General features: G+C 33.2%; 1 protein-coding gene and 1 long non-coding RNA gene across 14 annotated transcripts in view; one reads left to right on the plus strand and one right to left on the minus strand.

The window, feature by feature from the left end:
* The window catches only part of LOC106870672 (beta-1,3-galactosyltransferase 5), a 266,266-nt gene that overhangs the window by 145,065 nt on the left and 107,388 nt on the right, over nucleotides 1-13,813 (minus strand). The gene's annotated exons all lie outside the window — the stretch shown is intronic.
* LOC128251597 (uncharacterized) overlaps nucleotides 1-13,813 on the plus strand; it is a 181,621-nt gene that overhangs the window by 31,181 nt on the left and 136,627 nt on the right. The window contains exon 1 of one of the 6 annotated variants that reach the window (XR_016240990.1): nucleotides 10,744-12,174. The exons of the other annotated variants lie outside the window; for them this stretch is intronic. This is a non-coding gene — a long non-coding RNA (uncharacterized LOC128251597). Of the gene's footprint in view, nucleotides 1-10,743; nucleotides 12,175-13,813 lie in introns of those variants that run through there. 6 annotated transcript variants of the gene reach the window in all.

Consider the following 13,813-nt stretch of genomic DNA (forward strand, 5'->3'; position numbering starts at 1 on the left):
TGTATGCATGTGTGTAAATATATATGTATATATCTAATGTGTATATATATATATATACATATATATATATATATATATATATATATATATATATATATATATATATATATATATATATTCATATTTGCTATGAATGATTACTGTTTGGAAGGGAAAGATAGGTTTCCTCTCATGCGACACTTAGGAAAATTGGTTCGATATGATAAACTCAATTGTCTGCAACATGAATGGAGCGGTGTTTAAGGATCGCCAGCGTCTTATCAGGTGATGCGGTATTTATATTGCCATATTTCACCATGCTGTTATATATTAATATTTTCGAAGATAAAAGTATTTTTATACAATGCTTCTTTTCTTACAAATCTTTAACATCACCGATATTTAGATATGCACATTATGTATTATATATAATTATAAGATCAGATCAAGGGCACTTTGGGGCTGTTAATTTCCCGTTCTTTCAAAGCTCGGATAGGCTCGAATAATCAAATGGAATTTCTTTTCGTATGGAGATTTTTTGGTGCCAAATATGATTTTCTCATCAATATTCAACGGGTCTAACTTGCTTTGATACACCATTCCTTTTGTGAAACGCCACTAGAATAGGCAGAGTCGTGCTGCAATTACAACGACGTAAGTGGTTGTGCATATCTTTGGCTGTAGTATATGTCCTGATAAATATATTTACCGAATTATAACGATAAATACAATTATCGAAAGTTTCAGGTGTCACTAAAACAAAAGTTAACACAGTTTCTATTAAAGGACTTCAATGATTTTGCATTCATCATATATGGGATTAGTGAGTAAATGCGTACTAGATTAGATTGAATTTTCCAGAAAGGTAGGTAAGAACAAAGTAAAGTGTTAGGTCGCCTACGTTTGGTTCCCCCGTCACTAGGATTCTGTGCACACGCTTTTTATACTTTTTACATTTATGCTTCACTGGAATAATATATATAGTGTATTATTCCTTGAATATATATATATATATATATATATATATATATATATATATATATATATATATATATATATATATATATATATATATGTATGCGTGTGTGTGTGTGTGTGGGTGGGTGTGTGCGTGCGTGTGCGTGTGTTTGTGTGTGTATGTGTGTGTGTATGTTGTGCTCTGAGTGTGAGTGTATGTGTTTATGTGTATATATTTATCACTCTTCAGTACTGCATATATTGTGTTATCAGAGAGAATACAGTACGTAGGAGAACGTAAGATCTTCCGAAAATCAGTCTGCGATGGGATTCATGTCAGATGCAACAACAGTTCTTGTTAGAATATGCGTAATGACGTCAGGATATTAGTTTTACAAAATGCATTTGTAGGAGAGACGAAATACAAAAATATGATTTTTACAAACCACGAGATTGGAATCATTATATTCATTATCGTAATGTTATTTACAAAAAACGTAAATAGTGGTTCTTGTAGTCTCAGTTATAATATTATTCCATCTCCACTAAGTAGGAAAGAGTATAAGAATATAATTTATGACGTCTGTTTGCCAAGAATATTTTTACGTGAGTTTCATTTTTTTATTTTTTATTATTATTTGCTTCGGAAGATAATGTAAAAATATAATATCATATACAATTTTACGGATCGGTGGTACTAAATGTGTAGGTATTTTTATCTAGCCCTTTTATATAGCTGGTACAGAAGGATATGACCAGTCGCCTATGTCGTAGCTTATTTATAAATAGGTTTTCATGTGTAATCATCACTTTGTAAAGTTGAAAAATAGCAATTTTTAAGAGATATATGTATGGGCTATATCTACCATGTGAAACGGCAACACCCAATTCATATCTACGTATTCCATAACACTGGTATTATATTCTGTTCACAACGGAGAAATATGTTAAGTCTCTGAGAAATATTCATAATCGTGTGATGAATTCCTGTGCACAGTCTCTGACACTAAATGCTATATTACTGTCGAAATACATGACGATTTTATTAAATAAAGTAATTATTCCTCTCTTTTGAGGGCTTGCTGGGGTTTACTGAATAGATGTGCTGTATTAGGTATGTTCTTTCGCAATGCGCTGCTATTTTTAATGGTGGTGTTTCACTGATGATTTTGAAGTAGATACCTGCAATACTGAACAATGTCCTGATTAATAATACATTTTTGCGTACTTCAATTAAAATGTATACGTATATCTGCAATTAGGCTTGCGTGTTATTATAACTTGTGAAAACATTTACAGAATAATATATCTTAATTATAGCAATTGATTACTCCATATCGATTATGTGCAAAATATAACATCGGTAGACTATAAATGAGAATGGTATTTGCAATAAGTATATTGTCCTAAAAATAGTTATGAATAGACATGAAAATTTGCTTTATGTTCTTCTGTCTGAATATAAAACACATACTAGCACGCACAATCGCAAACATGTCTGACTAATATCGGAAAAGTTAAAGTGTTTGTTGGTCAACAATAAATGGGTCACATTTCTAATTTATGTACTACGAGAACAGGAGGCGTAGTAGAAAATCACATAGTGCTAAACAATTTTATGTGGAAAGATTCCGATTGCTCTTGACTGATCTTGACATGTCATTAAGGTAAAATAATTCAAGAGATAACCTAGCGGTTGGGAAGTTATTTCGTAACTAAATCAACTTGCATTTAGGCAAATATTGGTAGTTTGATATCAGCCGAGGGTAATATTCATCACAGTCCACCCTAAGACTCTCGCATGAACGTGAATGATTATCGAGGGATAAATTACTATGAGAACTTGTATAAGTCTGCATCGAAAACCTATACACAAATGGACCTACAATGAAACTATTGACCCCTAGCCTCAACGAGTTAGAATTAATGAACATTGTAATCCAATGGATTTAATCAGCGCCATAGAGTGAATAGCTGGCAATCTTGTAATACATAGGGTCTAAGTAAAATAGTTTTGGGAGAAAAAATTTATGGTTACTATTCTTACATGAGGGAATAGTTTCAAGTGTTTGTTCAAAGTTTCTCAACCGTAAAGATTTTTTTGTGGCAGACTGGTCGAGAATTGATCATTCTACTGTGTGTGCAGTACATAAAGTGCACAAGAAAGTAAGAAAATTAATAAAAAAGCAATTAACAATTCTCAAAGGAATGATATTAGAAAAGTGGAATACGGAGGAGACTGAAAAGCTGGAATGATATTGGAGTGTGTAACCATAACGAACAAGTATTTAGGGCAAACATTGTATATAAAAAATGAAGAATACACTTTTACGTAGACGCTAAAGGATTATAAAGATCAATGAATGAATGCAAGGGGCGAGATATTCTGGTGGATATCGATGATTCTTCAGAATTTATGTTGCGTTTAAAGATAAATATACACCACTCTTTCTAGAAAGAAGAGCAAGTAGGGCTATGCATGAAGAAAATGAACTTGATTGATAGCCTTGAAATGAGTGAGAATCATATGAAATTATGGAGCTTAGTATCTGTTATTTTCAAGGTAATGGATCGTAGCATAGTCAAACTTAAACTTCAAAATTGAAGCACAATTGATAAGAATATTGAAGAAGAAAGAGTGTACATACAAATTCATAAGTACTGGCAGGAGTTCGTGTAGTCCCATACATGGGGAAAATTAACTTGTTAAAAATGGTCGATGTTAATGAAAACATTCATCTAAGGAAAACTATAAGCTAGAACAATGCGAAACATCAAAATGTAGAAAGAGGCATTTTAAAATAGGTTAGAGGATACAACCTTCCGTTAAATAGGAAGTCTGAGAACGATAGCAGAGAAAAGAGGAAGATCTTGTCAAAATTAGAAAGTATAAAGAAAGAAAATATACAGTAGAAATACGAACATCATTTCTCATCAAACAAAAAAAAGTTCATTTCAAGAAGATAGGAAACTATAATCAAAGTGAGAATTCTCAACAAATAGATCGCTTTGGTGGATAATTTAGAGGGGGAAAACTAGTAGGGCACTAAAACACAATGGGTAACATATGTTTAAAATTACACTGAAAGATCTATGCCGTGGAATTATTTCGAAATCATGAAAAAATTTCAGTATAACTGAATAAGATCATATCCATGAAGTGGGGTGAATCCCTGCACGACTGAAAGCTTATATTGCCTCACATGAAACTTCGATTATAGGAGTAGGTACTAAAACAAATGTTGCCGCTGTTACTCTTGTAGAAATAATATCTTGAGGATAATAACGATTTCTATCTAGGGTCAAATTGCAAATATTTCTTTTAGTATGTGCATAGTGGATGAAAATTGACATTATGATACTTTTGGTTTATCTTATCTATTCCAGGAGAACGTGATTTCGGCAAGATTGAAATGGAAAAGATAAACATGGATACAATGTTTAGAAAACATTTCTTTCAGCTTTGGTGCTCGAACTTTTCTACTGATAGGATTAGTAAATATGAACAAAGAGAAATGAAAGCTTGTGAACATATAGACGCATGGCATTGTAATCATACTATAAAAGAATATGAGCTCTGACCCAGAGGGAAATTATGCACAAAACGTTCAGATGGTTCTTGTAATATAATAGATAACTCCCACTTCAAATATCAATATAAAAAAATATTCATAAAACTACAACAGAAAGTATACAAATATCACGATATACATGTTTGTACGGCTAAAAAAGAATAAAGATGATGAGTGTAGCAGTAGGAATAATAAAAAGAATGTTACAGACAAATATGCAACCATAATCCTGAACTTGTAATGTATGAGGATTAAACTACTAGCTGCTACCTACTAATACTTGGAAGCAAAGAGTGAAAATGTATTTAACTAACAGAAACGTACAGGGTGATGGTACTAAAAATCAGTAATAAGATTGGCCTTTGACATCGGTTGGACTTATACAATATGACGACGGTGATGAATAGCAGAATCAGGAAATAGCATTCCATAGTTTGTTATGTATTGTGTGCCAGTCACGTGTGAGCTCTTTTTAACTTTGTCCATTCCAGCATTGTAAAAATGTACTTCACTGAAACGCTAAAGTCGATTATACTGTCTATATAAATGCCTCTCGTATACGACTGTATAATGGTTTACAAAACATTACTACTGTCATTTCTGTTATCAATGACGCATATGGTGCAGGACAAGCACACACACACACACACACACACACACACACACACACACACACACACACACACACAGGTACACATGTCGTTGTGTGGTGAGAGGCTTGCTTCCCAACCACATGTTTCCCGGTTCAGTACTACCAGCGAAGTATCTTCTTTTATAGCCTCAGATCACTGGCCAAAGCCCTGTGAGTTGCTTTGGAGACAGAAACTGTGTAAATGTAGTTGTTTGACTGTGTTTGTTTGGTATAAGGAAAATGGTATGTCGAGAGTGGGAGCACAGAAAACATCAAGTTATTTACATGATGCCATATCGCCTACGTACGTTTCAATTTCTTACCTTCCTCCATACATTGCAATTAAGATTGCATCATGCATTTAAAAGCTAAAAATCTCTCCAGGGAAAAAAAACTGACACAGATATATATATATGTGTGTATGTGTATGTATACATATGTATATATGTATGCATTTATATATGTACGTATGTATGTAAGAGAGAGTGCTGAAAAGTTCCTGGCTAAAAGGGTATCACACAGGCCCAACTTTCCGAGTTATTTTACATATGCAATATGCATGTGTATCTGAGAGGAGAATATGTTATACAAGTCCTAATGACCTGGTAGTACAATTCTGTTCTCATATAATCACACAACGTGAATTCAAATAAATGCTTTTGAATGCATCCTGCTAATAAATAATGCATAGCATAGTTCACAAAAAATAGTTTGACCCTCGAAATATCAAACTCCTGATGTCTCCCGCAAACTACTTTTACATAGTCATAAATATCTCACAATAATCCCAGATCGAGCAGATTTAGTAAGATTAAGATTTTTAAAAAATCAATTGCATCCAGCGACATATATGAAGCAACGAAAATCCTAAATATACTGATCAGACACGAAGACGCATTTCCTGAGGAATATCATGTTTTAGAAAAACATAAAGCTTTTCCAGATATAAACGTGTAAATGTTACGCACTTCCACTTAACTGTCTCTTTGTTTCCCATATATTAGTACAATCTTTATTCACAGATATCTCTATCACTTACTACCACACTCTCTGTCTTTTGATCTTTGTATGTAGGTATGTATGTATGTATGTATGTATGTATCTATCTATCTATCTATCTATCTATCTGTCTGTTTGTCTGTCTGTCTGTATATATAGTTTTGTATATATAAAGATGCCTTCAAGATGCATTAGCTACTATTTGCAAAAAGTGCTACCCAGGATTTATTAGCAGGATGCACTCAAAACCATATATTTAAATTCTTATTGTGCGATTATATGACACTCAATTCTACTATTTCATACATGCATACATACATACATACATACATATATGAATGTATGTATGTATGTATATATATATATATATATATATATATATATATATATATATATATATATATATATATATATATATATATATAAATATATATATATATATATATATATATATATATATATATATCGATAAATAAAGAGATAGATAGATAGATAGATAGATAGATAGATAGATAGATAGATAGATAGATAGATAGAAATATATAAATGTCAGATTGACAAATCGAGGTGTAGAAAGAAAGTGAACTTCAAGCAATCCGTAAACAACTTTCAGGAACAATAGAGTTTCATTGTGATTTTGCCCGTATCCAAGCACGATAAGCTGAAAAAAAAAGTTTTATATTTGACGGTAGGCAGACACGGTTGCCATGCATGCAAATAAAAATTCAAGTAGTAAGGAAAAGACTAAATAAAATCCGGGCTACATACGTTTCATAGCGTGCGGCGCCTCGGAAGTGATAAATATCCAAGTGAGGTGTATATCGCAGTCTACTGGATATCATGATTATATGAAGTCCAAAGGTATCATGATTATATGAAGTTTACTTCGTCGTTACGAGCTCCATGGTAAGATACCCTTGGACTGAAAAAATCCTGTGGTATATTCCTACCTTGGATATTCACCATTTCGGAGTTTCCGCTTACTATGAGACATATATAACCTGGATTTTATCTACTCCACCTAACCGCCTACATGTTTTACTGCAAAATAGGGGTAGTTTATCCTGTTCAGGCTATATTATTAGCATTATCCTGTGATTGAACATTTAAAATCACTTCTTTAACTTTCTAAGACATCCCAACGCTTCTAAAAGCAAACTTCGTTTGTTTGTTTACGTGTATTGTAATTTGAATTGAATATATATATATATATATATATATATATATATATATATATATATATATATATATATATATATATATATATATATATATATATTGATAATGTGAAGAATGATATGGAATGAACGAGGAAATCTATAGGCAAATCTATCAACAGACAGATAGCAGGGTAGAATAAGAAATATATTGATATGTGTAGCTTGGTAACTTTACAAAATACAATTCGATGTGTGCGTGCATTATTTATGAGGTTAATGTAGATAAATTGCTAATTTGTTATTCTAAACAAGATTGAAACAATTGAAGCAACACCTCGCCTAGGGATGATTAATTATCTGAGAAAAATCATTAAAAAGCAAATGAAAAACATATTTTTCAATGAAATAGTATTAAGATAATTTAAACGGGATGTTTAAAGAGTTGTGTCTTGTAGCATCATTGCTGAACAACAGTGCACCTGCAATCAAAGTTATGTTGTATGGAAAACATTGCAAGGTAATTTTTCTAAGCATCAATATTATGGAATTCCTGCGGCTAAAACCCGATCAGTTTAATTGTTTATTTTTGTTTTGTTTTCTTTTAATGATGATGCCTTTCTTTATAAACAACATGAAATTTGAAAAGCCTGGTACAAGATTTGAAAAATTCTTAATTAATTTGTTTTATTGTAATGTTTCATGTATGATGTTATTCATTTTAGCACGAATGAAAACAAAATATTTACAAATAGGCTAGGGCATCACGTATATAAAACAATATGTTACAAGATTTCAATTAACTTAGATTATTCATGCAGACTGTGGACAAAAATGCCCTCAATTGACGTTTAAAATTCTAAAAACAACAAGTAATGGAAATAACACTTATCAAACCCCTAAACTAAGGTTTATCTGTCTGCCTGCCTATCTATCTATCTATCTATCTATCTATCTATCTATCTATCTATCTATCTATCTATCTATCTATCTATATATATATATATATATATATATATATATATATGTGTGTGTGTGTGTGTGTGTGTGTCTATCTATCTATCTATGTATCTATCTATCTATCTATCTATCTATATATATATATATATATATAGCAATGTTAATTCTCTAAATGAAGTATTAACAGTAACTGCACGATAAAGTGTAGTATATTGCCACTTAAGTGTGGCTGACCCCTAGGGGTGGATGTTACTGTTGCTTTTAGCCCCAGGAGGACATCTCCTCCAGCTGGCTTATCGACACACGACTGTGTCCTGTTTGCCAAGGGAGTTATCCCTCTCACCACGGCCAGCAGCACGAACGTATCCGGATTTCAGGGTTATTTCCCTTCGTCGGCGTTCGACAGCCGATGACCTTGGTGAGAGAGAAAAACCTGGCAAATCTTATATCTTCTTTTCCAGTGGCATTCTTCACTGATATTGAAAAGGTGAAAACAAGTAATGTTAATTCTCTAAATGAAGTATTAACAGTAACTGCACGATAAAGTGTAGTATATTGCCACTTAAGTGTGGCTGACCCCTAGGGGTGGATGTTACTGTTGCTTTTAGCCCCAGGAGGACATCTCCTCCAGCTGGCTTATCGACACACGACTGTGTCCTGTTTGCCAAGGGAGTTATCCCTCTCACCACGGCCAGCAGCACGAACGTATCCGGATTTCAGGGTTATTTCCCTTCGTCGGCGTTCGACAGCCGATGACCTTGGTGAGAGAGAAAAATCTGGCAAATCTTATATCTTCTTTTCCAGTGGCATTCTTCACTGATATTGAAAAGGTGAAAACAAGCAATGTTAATTCTCTAAATGAAGTATTAACAGTAACTGCACGATAAAGTGTAGTATATTGCCACTTAAGTGTGGCTGACCCCTAGGGGTGGATGTTACTGTTGCTTTTAGCCCCAGGAGGACATCTCCTCCAGCTGGCTTATCGACACACGACTGTGTCCTGTTTGCCAAGGGAGTTATCGATAAGCCAGCTGGAGGAGATGTCCTCCTGGGGCTAAAAGCAACAGTAACATCCACCCCTAGGGGTCAGCCACACTTAAGTGGCAATATACTACACTTTATCGTGCAGTTACTGTTAATACTTCATTTAGAGAATTAACATTGCTTGTTTTCACCTTTTCAATATCAGTGAAGAATGCCACTGGAAAAGAAGATATAAGATTTGCCAGGTTTTTCTCTCTCACCAAGGTCATCGGCTGTCGAACGCCGACGAAGGGAAATAACCCTGAAATCCGGATACGTTCGTGCTGCTGGCCGTGGTGAGAGGGATAACTCCCTTGGCAAACAGGACACAGTCGTGTGTCGATAAGCCAGCTGGAGGAGATGTCCTCCTGGGGCTAAAAGCAACAGTAACATCCACCCCTAGGGGTCAGCCACACTTAAGTGGCAATATACTACACTATATATATATATATATACATATATATCTATATCTATATATATATATATATATATATATATATATATATATATATATATATATATATATATATATATATATATATATATATATATATATATATATATATATATATATATATAGAGAGAGAGAGAGAGAGAGAGAGAGAGATCCGAATATAGATACGTCATTCAAACGGGCGCAGATTCTGGCCTTAAAGCCAACTGATGCAAAAAAGTGTATGGCCCTGTGTTACTAAACCTCAGAAATTAATCGTAATCTGATTGGTTTCATTTGCAAGTGTTCAGAGTATATAACAATGAAAGTAATGTAGTAACGCTGGTTATGAATATCACCAACATGTGTAAGATCAAATAACTCAAATAAGTTTTCTGTTTACAAAATTCAAATATAATTGGGCCGTATATTTGTATTACAGTTTGTTGAAACACTTCGATTCGCTCTGGCAATTCATGCAGTCAATAGGCAAATGCTTTATCACCGTGTGTTTCAAAAGTAATGACTACAGTCAACGGAATTATTTCCGTAATCTACCAAAGAAGAACAAAATCTAATGAAAAGCAGCTAATTGAAATTTTCAGAAAATATAAGTTTCATTGTTTAAAATTTCCGCTTTACTGCATATGCACTGCGATATTACATTACGTAATCAAGGTGTTATTTGATTCAATTTCGTGCAAAATTTCAAATATACATAACATAAGGAAAAACGTTACATGTATTTTAGGGTTGTAATTGAAAGAAAATATATTGATATCGATCCACAAGTTTCAAAGCAATATTTTGCATTTCAATTTTCATGTATACGAGAATTTGTTTTATTAATTTTGCTCACAAACTCATCGTCGGATACTATAAAAATATATGGGTCATGTGCAAATTTTTCAAACGAAATGTTAATACATATTTCTACATATATATATATATCTATATATATATATATCTATATATATATATATATATGTGTGTGTGTGTGTGTGTGTGTGTGTGTGTGTGTGTGTGTGTGTGTGCATGAGTTTGTGCATCTGTGTTTGCATGCATGTAGATACATACACACAAACGTATGTATATGCGGTATTTATATTTACAAAACGTAATAGCTATACAGACAGGTGAATTTTACCTATTTTTCGAAGAGCGTGTACATGATAGACAACCGTAATCGATTTCATTTATATTTTGGCGACTTTGCACTGCTGTTTTGTTAGGTGTGTTATTATCGTATATATAATTGCTTCTTGACATGTTTTGAAATGTCACCTTTTATTTGCAAGCAACTCTCATAGGAAAACTACAATAAAAGCATTATCACGCAGAAGATTAGAAAGGAAAGACAACAAAATCTTCCTAAGCGTCAACAAACGTTGAAATAACAATGACAAGAATTAAGATAATTTTTATCTGGAAATTACTGACGGACACGACATAGTTTCTATAAGACAGGTACTCGACTAATGGAACTACTAAAGTAGCATGAAAATGGATCAGTATTTGAAACCTTAAGACAATAATTTTATCTACTTACGAATCTAGGTGATCAGGACCGCATTACATTTATTGTAATAGAACCTATACAGACCTGTTATTTATGTTGTACTCGTTTGTGTACACTCAAACTTTGAAGGACATACACTAATTCAACTGTCTTAGGAGAGAAATTCCGGTCATAGATAATGCATCTTATACTATCGACAGGTAGATATCATTGATCTATACCTCACATCTTCCCCCGTCATCAGAACCAGACAACGAAACTGTCGATCACAACATATTAAGAACTGTCTTTCGATACGCAAACATCATACAATTAATTTGCTTGTGCATGCAAAGTTTTGCCTCTCAGGAATCTGTTATTTAAAGCCAACCTAAGTTGTGATAGTAACTGATGAGATATAACGATGACGAAACGCGTGTCCACAGGCGGATGACGGCATTCGTAGCATAATTAGATTCACTTCATACGCATGAGCTAGAAAGAGTGCTTCTCTTCCGATACATTTATTGCCGTACTCGTTTTCCTCCGATCGATCGTACACACACACTCATACTCACAGACACACGCACACACTCACACACTCACACACTCAATAATATACACTCACACATACACGCGCACATACTAGCACACACACACACATACAAACACACGTACACATATGGACGCATTATTACAACAGCTTGGATTTCATTGCACCTCTACTGTTTAAAATCCTGACAAGAAACCTACGAGATCTTCACGGTGTAGCTGTAGAAACGTTCAAAAATCACCTGGACAGATTTCTGTGTGAAATCTAGATAAGCCCACGTCACGACAGGCGGCAAAAAGAAGAGCAACTTCATCCAACTCATTTTTTCAATACGGTGGCAAAACAGATACAAAAAGAGTATCAGAAACAGTACTGAAAGGAGAAACAAAATTGGTGAAATGTGGTGATCCAGGTTAGTGACTGAAACCATTAAAAAGATAAAAGAATATGTGTGTGCATATATATATATATATATATATATATATATATATATATATATATATATATGTGGGGGGGGTGTATAATCGGTAAATTCTGAATGACAGCCATATTAATGTAATCGTACACGTTATACAACGTCTACAAAAAAATCCCTCATTTTACAACACCAATAATATTTTAGTTCCAATGCTTTCCTTTTTGCTTGATGTTCCACTTGTATGATTATATCAGTGAAATATTACTAATAGAAAGTACCCTAGCGTTTTATTTTACATTAATTCCTTGGTTAAATATATTGTAGATAGTGTATGCTAATAAAAATAATCTCAATTATCAGACTTGATTATAAAATTCTTACAGGCTATAAAAAATCTAATTGTGTGTATTACTTTGTAAACTGAAATGTCCTTACATTATAAATGTGTTTGTTTCTCTGGAAAGATATGTTACGTTATTATAATTCATTAGTTTACTGAACTTAATGTGTAGCACTTCATAAAGATTCATTTCCGAATGTGAATGTTGCGTGTAACACAGGATTAAAATATGCTTAATACCACAAGCGTCGCTCAATGTACTTTATTTCATATCATGCATTCCGTGCTTTGCTTATTTGTGCTTTAAATCTCAAGCTGTACATGATATATGTCTCTATATTTTGTAACGTTAAAACTTTTCATTTGAGTGTTGAATAAGTGCATTATCAAAACCTGAGTATTAATAGATCATGAAGAAAAAAATAATACAACGTAGAGCTATGTAGTGCTATTAATATTTTTGAACTATTCTTCCAAATTCATAGAATCATAGAGGACATCCTAACCCATAATTTGTAAGAAGATCAAAAACTGTTGTGATTGCTTAAAGAAGAATGGACTTCAAATATCCCAAACTAATGGTTTAAGTACTCGAAAAAAAGAAATAAAATGTTCGAGATTCTCCATATCTCACATATTGCAATTCACCCAGGAACAACTTGTTCGAGAAGCGTACTTCTTGAACTGGAGTCTCTTCCTACGTGTCCTTGTATATCTTGGTTATTACTGAATTTCATCGATTATATCTGACATAATGAAGTCATCCGTAGGTAAATGTTGAGGATTCTAATAGTGAACAAGAGATATTATGCATTTATTTACATTTCCAAGCAAGGAATAATAGTCATCGCCAATTACTCCTATTCGTACTGCTAAGGCTCTATGTTTACACTTCACCTGTCTCCGAGAAATATCCCATGCAATGGATTTTGACAGCATTTTACACCAATTCACAAAATGGATTTCTAACCTAAATTCCACCCTCAGAGTTGATAGAAAATAATCCTCTAAATTCAAAAGGTCTTCGCTGTAATTAAATCTTTTTAGTTTGCAATTAAGTGAAAAATGTTTGATGAGGAGACAGTTTTGATATAAATCCGTTCTAAAACAGTGGAAAGTGTACTTTAATTAGCTAGACCGATTGGCAACGCAGAAAGCTTCTGAAGATAAAATAGAAGTTAAAAACAGTGGAATAGTGAAAATAGGACAGTTCACACTATAGTAATTTCATTAAGTTTGAAAAGAAAAGCTACTCAGCTTCAATCAATAAACAATTATTGATCGTTATTTAGG

This window comes from Octopus bimaculoides, chromosome 1 (assembly GCF_046866305.1).
Source record: "Octopus bimaculoides isolate indiv1 chromosome 1, ASM4686630v1, whole genome shotgun sequence".
Taxonomy (NCBI): Eukaryota; Metazoa; Mollusca; class Cephalopoda; order Octopoda; family Octopodidae; genus Octopus; species Octopus bimaculoides.